Below are 12821 nucleotides of genomic sequence, written 5' to 3' on the forward strand. Positions count from 1 at the left end.
TCCTCGCTCAGCTTTTCCCAGATAACGCCACAAATATGTATTAATATGCAAAAGTTCTCGTGTGTGTAGTAGATATGGATGGATGTTGCTGCTTCACGCTAATATACTTACCTATAGATACGGATTTGGATGGCATTTGGTCTAAGTAGATATAGTTTAATTCTTTTGAACTGAGCTCATCCTTTTACCTGCATTCACAATGGCACGTATCTATTCAATGAGGCCTAAAAGACATGTCAAATATCGCTAAACTTCACTAAGTATGTAAATATAACAAGTAACCAATTCATATTTCCTGAACTATACAATAGCAAGTAGTTCCATTGCAATACGAATCAGGTGGTATTCGTAGCAGCACGTTCTCATTGACAAAATGCCCGCAATGTATTAACTTAAGTCATCTAGATAAACGACCGCAACTTAAATGGTCACGGGAGCAAACCGTCCCAATAAAATTGAATTCTACACAACACACTAAGCTGTTACTCATTCATTAACTACCGGCCATATTTCATCTTTAAAGTATTATTGAGATTTTGAAGGTGAGTGGTGAGTGGAGTGGCTATAAAGTACCTGACTACCACACAATAAGAGTGAGGGGCGTTTTGTTTGTGTATTTTTTTTGCTGCCGATTTACCTTAAATACGTTTCTATTTGTGGACGACTTGCTCCTCGGCCTTTTTTTACTCTAGTCATTTTCATTAATTGGAGAAGTAAACGCTCAATGGACATTTTGCTCTTAGGACCTCCAATTTGTTCTCTTGAATGTAAATTTGATTATGTTTGTATATTTCGATATTTTTTTGCAAAGGGTTAAATAAACTCGAATAAAAGCCAACGAAACAGTATGATTTACCAGTTTTCGGATTTGTTGTTGGATGAGTGAAGAACGTTTGGTAAACTGCAACATATATTTTTATCCGATTTAAAAACTATTTGAATCTCTTAGTTGAACCAACTGGTAGTGCCGTCTCGCGATATTTTAACTCTTAGCAAAACCTCATTCGTTATGTAGGTCACAGACACGACCGATCTAACTCTAGAAGTCGATAAGTCAACCAATCAGATTGCTAACTACAGCATAACATAGTGAGCACCATATCGTTGTAAAGGACAAGTCCTATGATGTGCAAACCTTGAACGTTGCGTCGGTAAATGTGATAGATAAAGTTCTTAGTCGGTTTTCTGTATGTCATCGCCCGATCTACGAACAATCGTGCCACGACACACTACTTAAAATATTGTTCTGATCTGATATTTTGAAAATCATTACTCAAATTGACGCTTGATAATATTTTTCACACCTCTCTTTCAGAAAAGTACCTTTTCACACCTCTCCTTCAGAAAAGTAACTTTTCTTCCCTGACGAGAGGGAGCAAAGTGCAACTTCTGTTCTGTTCAAGGCTTTTCTAAGTGTTTTATTGCAAATGCCATTTTTGAAGTTAATAATTGTAAAGCCACGCCATTTTCTATTCTGGTTGTCTTTAATAATATTTAGTTTTTTTTTTTCTAATTTCTTCATGTTCGGTGTGAAAAGTTGTATGAGCGACTCGGGAGCAAAATTATTTTCATCTTGGGCGTTAACACTTGAATCCCTCATTACGCTCAGGATTGGTACTTAAGAATCCCTCGCTACGCTTAGGATTCTATTGTAGAATCCTTCGCTACATTCTGGATTCAATGTACGCCCTCACCGTAAGTACACCATTTTGCTCCCTTGTGACACAAATAACTATCGCATCACGAAGCGGTGCGTTTTCACCTGAGATGTGCGAGGATGTGTTGCGAGGCATGTGATATTCATTCACGAACCAATAGAAGCGCTTCATTTACTTATCCTCGTACAGCACAGCTCTGGTGAAAACAGCTAGCGGAACAAGGATAGGTAACCGAAGGGTTTCTATTGGTTCATGAAGAACACATTCCTCGCAACACGTCCTCGCACATTTATCATTGGTGGCAACGCAGCCTGACTCTTTGTATAATCACGTATAATATAATGTTCCCTATTGAATTTGCATAGTGAGGACTGTCGATTGCGTAGTGTTCTGCTGTGTTAACACCTGTGCCCTGACACCGACACCATTCCGCTCAGCGGCAAAACTGCGCGAATACGGAGCCCTAATGTGCACGCCGTGTCACAAGTATTGGCCGGTCATGCTAGAATAATGAGATCGGGCGGTGTAGAGAATATTCGTGGTGACCTAGTGTCGACCACGATCAAACCGGCAGGTTTCTTTTCTCTATTCTATGCTAGTACCTACGTAGTCTCAGTATATACGTGGGTAGCCCACTCGCCAGAGCCAAGTAATAACATCTTGTTATTCGTATGGCCCGTCACTTAAGGGCTTTGTTAATGTGCGTAAGTTGTCGTCTTGACGTGATCGGCCATTGTGCGAACTCCCCCGTACCGACTTTCTGTTGTACAAGTATTTAGGGTATTATGAAATGCCATAAAGATCGGTGACTTCATTAGCGTGATGAGATGACATTGATGCGCCAGTAGGCTGTCTGATTGATAATTTATAACTCTATATAATATAAAGTCGATTGTTTCCACCTAACCAGGCATTAACTTTTCAAACAACGCTTGGAAACGTCGAGTTAAGTGCTAAATTACCATAATTTCATTATTGACTATCACTCGCTTCTCGACACAATCCATCTCATTACATGCAAATGGGCGGTAAGATAGTTAACTTGCAATAAAATTAGATGGCTACGAGCAAATGGTATAATTTCCAATAACCAATAAGCAACTTAATCGTTTAGGGGGTCAGTGTCCATCGAGCTAAGATTGTAATAATTATTTATAATAGATGGTATTAAAATTTATCGAAAACACATGGTGAATTTATTTCCTTGATACTTTATCAGTGTTTCTACCTAAGCTATTTAAGCTAGATAATATAATTATAGTACATTAACTAAATCTTTTTAATTAGTGTTGTGTAATTTATGATTTTTATACTTTGAGTTTGTGATTCGTGAGTAGACTTTTAGGTAATTAGAAAAACGATTCAATCTCCGTCCTTTCAACACCACTTCGTTACAGCAGCTTTTGCCAAATGGATGCAGAGTAGCGTAGAATATTATCAGGCGGTTCACTGACTAAATACACTAAAACTTATTCATGTAGCCTTTTTCTTCGGGTGGTTGAAACGGTAGAAATAAAAACTAAATAAGAATGATCAGAATCTGTACTCTGTTTACCAATATCCAATACTTAGTTCCAAGGGTTCCAATAGTAAAACTTAATGATCTCTTCAGATCAGACCAGCAGAAACGTATCGCTTATGTAACGTCGAGCTGCATTTATAGCTTGAAGCTTAAACCCATAATGCTAATGCCCTACCTTTCTAGATGAGTGGCTGCGCTCGGTCCGCTGCTACGCCATCTCATTTCGCAACAATTATTAGCATAAACTGGGCACTGTCTGTGTTAAGGTGCGACCAAACCGCTGCTTAAAAAACGGTGACGGCACGGAATCGCAGTGACGCACCGTATGCGCACCGTTTTTATCGCATGCTCTCCACACCGCTGCTTTAAAATACGGAATCGCAGTGACGTGCCGTAAACGTCAGGACTTTACCGAACAAAAGTCTTGCCGTTTACGGCCTGTCACTGCGATTCCCCACCGTTTGCGTATTTTAATGAAAAATTGCACTTTAAAGTTGAATATTTCGCAAACAACTCACTCAATCGTAAAATAGCCTGCTAATAATTCTCAAGCAACCCCCTGATTTTATAAAGACCTATCTAACAAATTTCTACCCCACACTATAGGGTTGGATGACAAAAAAATCACCTCCACTTTACGTCTATGGGAGGTACCCTAAAAAGAAATATTTTTTATTATACGATTTTGTCGGCATAGTTTACATATATATCAGTGCAAAATTACAGCTTTCTAGCATTGATAGTCCCTGAGCAAAGCCGCGGACGGACAGACAGACAGACAGACATGGCGAAACTATAAGGGTTCCGTTTTTGCCATTTTTGCTCCGGAACCCTAAAAAATAGCCCTTGAAACGCCACATTCAATTCGCGATTTGCATCGAACAGTCATCGAACGTGCAAAATTACAGCTTTCTAGCATTGATAGTCCCTGGGCAAAGCCGCGGACGGACGGACAGACAGACAGATGGCGAAACTATAAGGGTTTCGTTTTTGCCATTTTGGCTCCGGAACCCTAAAAACGGTGCGCGTGCGTCACTGCGATTTCGTGCCGTCACCGTTTTTTAAGCAGCGGTTTGGTCGCACCTTTACCTAAGCCGCGGCGGTTCGCCGGCGAGGCCGATCCGTCAGCTGCTACACCCTTGTCGTCTTGACTATTTCACGCAGCCTCCTTGACCGCTCCCTCGTGACTGCATCTTTCAAACCTTGGATTACACGACAACTTATGCCTCACACGACAAGACTGTCTATGCAAATTTCAACCTAGAAAGTGGGATGAAGTTGTTATTACTTAATTGATTGATGAAACACTTTCGCGCGGCGATGGGCCGGGGGCATTGCGAATTGCTCAACTCATTAATGTTACGTGCTCTCAAGGCTAGGAGTTCCTTCGAGTGCGAGTAAAGGGGGGTTTAAGAAAATGCAGACAAAAAACTGAGGCACCCGTGAAATCACATAGACTCGAAAACACCTTTTTTTTATATGACACGGGGAAAACTAGCAGGAGGGTCACCTGTTGGAAAGCAATCATCACCCCCCATGGACATCCATAATAAATGCTGAGTTACGGATGCGTTGCCGGCCCTTTGAGGAATGAGTAGGCTCGTTTTTTGAAGATCCCCATGTTGTACATTACTAAAGTGGTGAAGAATTTATCGCAGAACTGGCTTTTACCCGCGGCTTCGTTCGCGTTAACCGTAAGATCTGGCAATCGTATTGAAATTCCGGGATGTTATTTTTTTTATATGAAACTGACTCGTGATTGACCCCATCTCACATGATAACTAACCTAACCAACAAAAAGTTGCAAAACCCTTCGTCACTTCATAGTTCAATATCTCAAAAACGGCTGAACCGATTTTGATAAAACATGTCTAAGGACCATCGCTAGAAAACCTGTTATCAAATAAAAAAAACCGCATTCAAATCGGTCCACCCGTTTAAGAGCTACGGTGCCACAGACAGACAGACACACTCAGACATACAGACACATATACACGAATAGCGGTCAAACTTATAACACCTCTCTTTTTGCGTCTCTGGTTAAAAAGTGTAGATAAGGCTAAAGGTGTATCTCACTGGTGTACAGGTCTTCATTTACCCACGCCGCGTCGTACCGCGAACATCAGCGCCAAATTTCATGACCCTAGATTTGAGAAGTCACCAAAAGCAATTTTCATCACACTTGCTCGTAAACAGTGTCGTAACATGCAGGCTACCTTGGTTGCAACCCCCCAAATAACCCTCGACCTTATTTGTTACTGCATGGTGTGGCTGCAGCTGCGGGGCGGGGGTGGGGGGCAAGAGCGCAGTCAGCGGTATCGGCAATTTTTGAAAAAATATTAGTTTTTTTTTTACAAATATACCTACAATTTTACTTCGACTCATTAAAGCCCTCAGTCTTCGACTTCGGGCTTCTAATAGACTCTCGTTCGTAATTCCTTATTTACCGCCGTTAAGACACAATGTACTATAATATCAACATTTTTTTTTACAAAATATTAATGTAACTGTCACGGATGACATTCGTATTTCAATTCAAATTTAGGAAAAGTGGCTCCATCAATTTTTTGATGATTCTGCCAGTGTCGAGGTTGACAGAGACACGGTGGGTAGGTGGACGACTTGTTTGATAATCAGCCAGTTTTCGGTGGGATAACTACCAGTTACTATCTGAAATGAGGATACGATACACTAGGTTAAACTAAACAATAAATACATGAAATAATTAGATGATGAGATTTAACTTCCTATATTCGCCTGTTTCATATTTCCCCCCACCGGGTAAGGGTGTTGGTATGAATAGGATCACAAGAAGTTGGGCTTTAGGTGCGATAGTTGTGAGTACCTACGGTACTCGACGGCGAATGTTTATTAGAAGTGTTGTGCACGCAAACCCGGAGAGAGTGGCGGCGGGGAGGGGGTTTCAGCAGAAATCGACTTTCCCGCCGCCGGCGGCTAGCACGCACGCAGGGAACGCCTGCGGCCCTAGCACGCTTCTCAAAATGGTTGCCATGGTTAGCACGGGGCATGGGGTCAAGTTTCATATTTCACGACGTGTGAAGTCTGTGCAAGGATCTTTTGGATAGTTTCCTTTTTTAACCCCCGACGCAAAAAAGAAGGGTGTTATAAGTTTGACCGCTATGCGTGTCTGTGTGTCTGTCTGTGGTACCGTAGCTCTTAAACGAGTGAAACGATTTGAATGCGGTTTTTTAATTCGAAAGCAGGGTTTCTACCGATGGTTCTTAGGCATGTTTTATCAGAATCGGTTCAGCCGTTTTTGAGATATTGAACTTTGCATTGACAATGTCGGGAGTTTTCCAACATTTTGATGGTTAGGTTATCAACCACCGATCGCATGCAAAAGGGTCTTATAATTTTGACCCCAATGTCTGTCTGCGGCATCGTAGATCCCAAACGAATGGACCGATTTCGATGCGGTTTTTTAATGGCAAAATGGCAAACACGGAACCCTTATAGTTTCGCCATGTCTGTCTGTCTGTCTGTCTGTCCGTCCGTCCGCGGATTTGCTCAGGGACTATCAATGCTATAAAGCTGTAATTTTGCACGGATATATATGTAAACTATGCCGAAAAAATGGTACAATAAAAATTTTAAATATAAAATTTTTTAGTGTACAGTCACGTCTAAAAGTATGTATACACAAAAAAATGAAAAATATGTGCCACACATTTTCATCATAAATATGTGTCTATTACTGACACCAAAAAATTGTATTCATTAAACTGTTTCAGTATTATGTAATCACAAAATGCTTCAGAAAGTTGCATTTAAATAAATTCCATTTAAATGTACACTCGTGGCAAAAATAAGTATAATGAATGGGTTCCATATACATATAACCACACCAATTGGCTCCGTTGATTCATAAATATATATCCAGACTGCAACCACAAACCTTGTCTGACTGGCATAGAAATTTGTATAAACTGATTTGACAATTCACGAAAACAGTGCGGACTTGTCACTGCATACGTCTATTCACGATTATTCATGACGCACTTGACAGTCCTTAGATGAATTGACTTGTAATATTGAGTATTTCAGTTTAGGGTCATTCTCAGAAAGGTGCACTAAGCTTTTTTGTTTTTATTTAAATATAATTGTTAGTTAGAGCCGCACTGTAGCCAGTTCTTGGTTTCAGTACGAATGTCGACCACACACACTCACAGCATATCGACGTGAAGCAGGAGCTGGCTAGTCCTGCTACTGTGTTTCGTACAGTGAGAGATCTAAATTTATTACAACTTAAAGATTGCTAGACGCTTCAGTGGATTGTCCTCAATGACCCGAACAACTTGATTAGTCGATATTAATGACACTCTGGACGTTTAAGTATGATCGTAAAAAATTAAATATATCCTACCAAAATCCAGCTCACTCCAGTCAGTTCATCCCCACCGCTTTTGGAGATAAAAACTAAGTACCCTATTTCAGCCTTGACAGAAACCAGTCGTTTCGACGTGATTACAGATACTTTCAATTCATCACTTAGTAAAAACAAAGTCGTTTTTTTGTCTGTACGCTTAGATCTTTCAAACTACGCCGGATTTTGATGCGGTTTTCACAATAAATAGTGTGGTTCACGGTGTCTATGTATACGTAACGTGTTGTGCCGGAACGGGTCACCAGTATATAATATTATTTTAATGGAGTATGGATTCGGTTGTATGTCCCTGCCCGCATGCAGGTTGAAAGAGACAGACATGTAATCTTAACAAAACAGTAATTCTTAACGAATCAAAATATCAAATCGTGTGAATCAAACGGCTTAAAATTTTGCCAATTGGTGTGTTATATGTTATGGAACCCTTCATGTATACTTTTTGCCTACGAGGTGGTTATGGTTATTTAAAGTATGCAACTTTCTGAAGCATTTTGTGATTACATAATACTGAAAAAGTTTAATGAATAAAATTTTTTGGTGTCAGTATAGATAAATTTGATACAATGTATGACTACAATTTATGCAACCTGTTTTTGTTACATATTTTTAGACGTGATGTACAATGTACAAAAAAACTTTACGTCCGTGTATGTACACTGTACATACCTCCCATAGACGTAAAGTGGGAGTGTTTTTTTTTTCTCATCCAACCTTGTAGTGTGGAGTATCGTTGGATAGGACTTTTAAAATCATTGGGGTTGCTGAAACTAAATTTCGATTCAGTGACTTGTTTGCGAAATATCAACTTTAAAGTGCAACTTTACAATAAAATCGAGCGTCCCTTTGTTTTTCTAAAATCTATAAATCATGTAAACAATATAATGTTTACTATCCTAGAAATTAGTAGTTTAAAGAGTAATAACAGCCTAAGGTAAAAATAAACCTAAACTTAAATTCCAAGTATAAATACTAATAGAAAAATGGACTGAAATTTTTTCGTAATGGTTGCAAAACCCTTTTATGTCAAACGCTTTGGCGTTTTATTTCTGAAAGACATTTAAAATTGCCGGTTCTTAGCTATTTTTGATAATCGGTTCAGCTGGTTTTAAAATTTGAACTCAAAATATTATTATTACGTTATCATATAAATATTCAATGTCTAATATGGTCTTTAGATTTTTTAAATGCGTATATTAATTTATCGAATGTAGTATTTTCATATTAATGAATTTATGTTATCAAAATGTGCTCTAAAACCCTAAAGTTAGAATTCACCGCGTATATGCACATAGCAGCATGGATCTATAGTGACTCTACCTATGCTAGAAAGAGACCATCGCAACTACTTGTTTTGTAGGCCATCTGTATAAACGTCATTGCATATCTACATGAAGTCAGAATGTCTTTCTATCCTAGAAATCGTTGAAACGATGATAAGTTAGTAATATCAACATCCGAGGTTAAAAAGCTAAACGGATAAATCTTAAATCTGCCAAGTCATTTATATACTACCGGCTTGAGTCTAACAATGACCTTACCTTGACCTCTTTTGTTACCTACGTGAACAATTATAATCAATTAACTGGCGAGAAACAAGTCGCTATACCTAACTAATATACTCGTTTTCCAGTTTAACGTAAGATCTAACCGTTAGCGAGAAAAGAAATAATGGAACAAAAAAAGCAAGAATAATCCTCTAAAAAAGTAAAAGTATGACAGATCGAACCTAACAAGGCGCGCGTTGTCTCGCGTCGCTCGCATTGCAGTGTACATTAGAATTAATTGAAGCGCGGACCTGCATGAATGGAGTCATTCATACCGGCGAGCTATTACCATTACACACTACATTACGATTTACAACTCAAGTGCTCACTCCGATCAGCTGTGGCTCTTATTGTGGCATACATTATGTCAACCTGTTTATATCGACGACTTGGTGTAGCACATACGTGTCTCTACAGGGGCCATTTATTATTAACGCTGCAACGCGCCGCTCTCACACGCCGTGCAGGGGGACAAAAAGGCCACGAAACCCTGATCCGGCTTGCGTACTTGGCGCCCGCGCCCGAGACTCGAAGCGGTCCCGTCGAAACCAAAAACCGACAGTTTCGGCCTTTGAAACCCGAGACAAGATCGGCAAAAACGGCCGGACCGAAACAAGTATGCTTCTATGTACCTACCGGCTCATGTACATATATGGCGGAGGTCCGCCCCGAGCTTTGTTTGACCGGCGGCCGGTTATGTAAGCCGCCCTCGCCTCCAGGCGCGCCCGCACCCAAATGTTACCGCCTAACGCCTAATTTTAATGGCAAGGCCGCGTTTGTGCCCTAATCGTGCCTGTCATGTTCTGCGGCGAGTATCGAGCAGACGTCGCCTCAAGCTGTCGGAGCAGCGAGGCGAGTTCAACAGACAAAGAAAACTGAATCTTAAATCTGGAACATCACTGGCTCGGAGGAGCTCTCTAGATCGAGTGTTACGCCTTTAGAGATCGTTTGTCATTGAACCTGACTGACGTTGCTGAAGTGCCACACTATTTTGCTTATTGTACTCGCCGGTGACTCGAACATATTCCGCTCAAGGCGTAACTTCCGTCCGGAGCGTAGATGTTATGTTAAGTAAATAAAATAGGTAATCGGCGTCGTTAAATTCGGGCAGACTGTCGTGCCGACCCTCTTATCAACACGTCTGCCGCGCCGATGACGAGATGAGTTGTTGAATTATTGTTTGTTTACATTAAAGGCTGTTCACCCGACAGTAACTTGTGTTTTATTTTAATCTTATTGATATTCCGTAAGTGTGCTGTTTAATAGCTTCGGCTATATTTAGACTCGGATCTATTTATTTGGGTGCTGTAGTTTATCGAGCATCTGGGACGGCTGAGACTAAAAGTGGGTCATCGGGAGTCGAAGAAGCCCAGGGACAGATACTTTTCGATCATGATATCTTTTTAATAAACTCCTTCACGCACGATCAGTCGATCACCCGAAACGGAGGCTTTTTATGAAACAAAATTATACAGTTTACATTAATGTTTCTAGTCGACTATAATTTACTAACATCTAATGGATGATGTGCCTGAATAAATGTATAATATATCCGAAAAAAATATTTTATAATCTAAATTTGTAGCGCATGCATATCTCGATTGACGTGCGTGATGGTGGATCGATCGATCAGGTTTAATTCGTCCTTTGAAATGTTGTAACAAGGAATACTTGATGCGTGTGCAGGGAGGAGGGGTCGGAGAAGGCGAGGGGCTCGGAGGGGCAGGACGACGGGTACGAGACGAGCAACAGCGGCGAGGCGGCGCGCCGCAAGCCCTCCAGCGCCGAGGGCTCGCCCGCGCCGCCCGCGCCGCCGCCCGCGCGCTCGCCCGCGCCGCCCACGCCGCAAGAGCCTTCCCCTGAGCCCGAACCCGAGCCCGAGCCCGAGCCCGAGCCCGAGCCGGAGCTCGAGCCCGAGCCCGAGCCGGAGCCCTACGAGCTGATGCAGCGGCACTACCCCGCCTACCGGCACTTCGAGCAGCCGCAGCCGCAACCGCAGCCGCAGCCCGACTACCAGCACTTCCCCTTCCCCAAGTACTCGAGCGACCCGTACGGCTTCAAGCGTGAGCCGGACGCGCCGTACGACATGTCGCACCACGCGCACGCGCACGCGCACCAGCCGCTGCCGCACCAGTACGCGCACCCGCACCAGCAGGCCGCGCCCCCCACCCCCACCCCCACGCGCACCACAAGCGCGAGGAGGAGCTCTACAACGGCGGCGTCAAGCGCGAGTGCGAGGACCCCTACTCGTTCGTGGAGGAGGAGGCGATGTGCGCCATGCTGGGCGCGCCGCACGCGCTGCACGAGCACGCGCCGCTCCACCCCCACGCCCACCCGCACGCCCACTCCCACGCCCACGCCCACCCCCACCCCCACCCCCACATGCAGGTGCACCCGCACCACATGATGCTCAACCAGCCCAAGAAGCGCGGCCGCAAGAAGAAGATCAAGGACGAGAACGGGTGAGCATCCCGGCGTTTGTTTACTAGGCGCGGCGACCGTGTCCTCTGTTCCTTACTTGCGCTGCCAGGACCTTGTTTATCGAAGCATATTAGTCTAATAATCAAGGAGCGAGATACTCATAGCAAAAATCAAATGTCAAGAGGGATTGACCATTGTGTTTTATCGACTATTCCAGTTATCGATTCTTTGCATGTTGCCGACTTTTAACAATATTCTGTAACATTTGACCTCTTTGATAAGCCACTTGCATCTCTTTATTAAAATAAATATTACGTCACGTCACATTTTACATTTGATGTCACTTGAGTTTTCATACATATTATTTTATTAGGTTCCCGTGTTAACGAAAATGGTTAATCGTAAAAGAAAGTCAAAGTATCTTTATTTGTCAACAGGTGGTTACAATATACACAAAACGATTAACAAATACTTTTCTTATTTTTAAATTATTCTCTTACTTCTCTTAGTTTAAATGTTGACAATTTAGAGAAAATAATGACAATTCTTAGTTACAACAGACAAGATGAAGAAAATATATAATAAATTAGTACAGATATAGATTTCGATTCTGTTATTTTGAATGAAGATTAGTCTATCGTCAGTTACACTGTTTAACATTTCCGTTTCGGTTTTGTGTTTAAATTGTAACAAACACACAGGTCTATTTTTTTTTTGGTAGCCTGTAGTGTCCCACTGCAGGACAAAGGCCTCCCCCATTAGGTACAGGACTAATTTAATTACCTAAAACATATCGTGCTAGCTGACAATTAAACATCGACAGTCGATAAAATACAATGGTCAATCAATCTTGACATTTGATTTTTGCTATGAAAATTCCGCTATTGTAATTATAATAATGTTTTCTTTCATGTTTTCGTTCAATTAACGAGACAACATTAAGGGCCTTATCATTATCACACTTGCGAGTTTTTTTTTTCGACTGGATGGCAAACGAGCAAGTGGGTCTCCTGATAGTAAGAGATTACCACCGCCCATAAACATCTGTAACACCAGGGGTATTGAAGATGCGTTGCCAACCTAGAGGCCTAAGATGGGATACCTCAAGTGCCAGTAATTTCACCTGCTGTCTTACTCTCCACGCCGAAACACAACAGTGCAAGCACTGCTGCTTCACGGCAGGATTAGCGAGCAAGATGGTGGTAGCAACCTGCAAAAGAGTTACGTTAGGAGCGTTTTTTCTACATATACACATATCAGTCGCGGCAAAC

At 41.8% G+C, this 12821-nt stretch overlaps 1 pseudogene; it reads left to right on the forward strand.

Moving 5' to 3' along the window:
• The window catches only part of LOC141438588 (uncharacterized), a 96760-nt pseudogene that overhangs the window by 41948 nt on the left and 41991 nt on the right, over window positions 1-12821 (forward strand).

The sequence above is a fragment of the Choristoneura fumiferana genome, chromosome 19, assembly GCF_025370935.1.
Source record: "Choristoneura fumiferana chromosome 19, NRCan_CFum_1, whole genome shotgun sequence".
NCBI lineage: Eukaryota > Metazoa > Arthropoda > Insecta > Lepidoptera > Tortricidae > Choristoneura > Choristoneura fumiferana.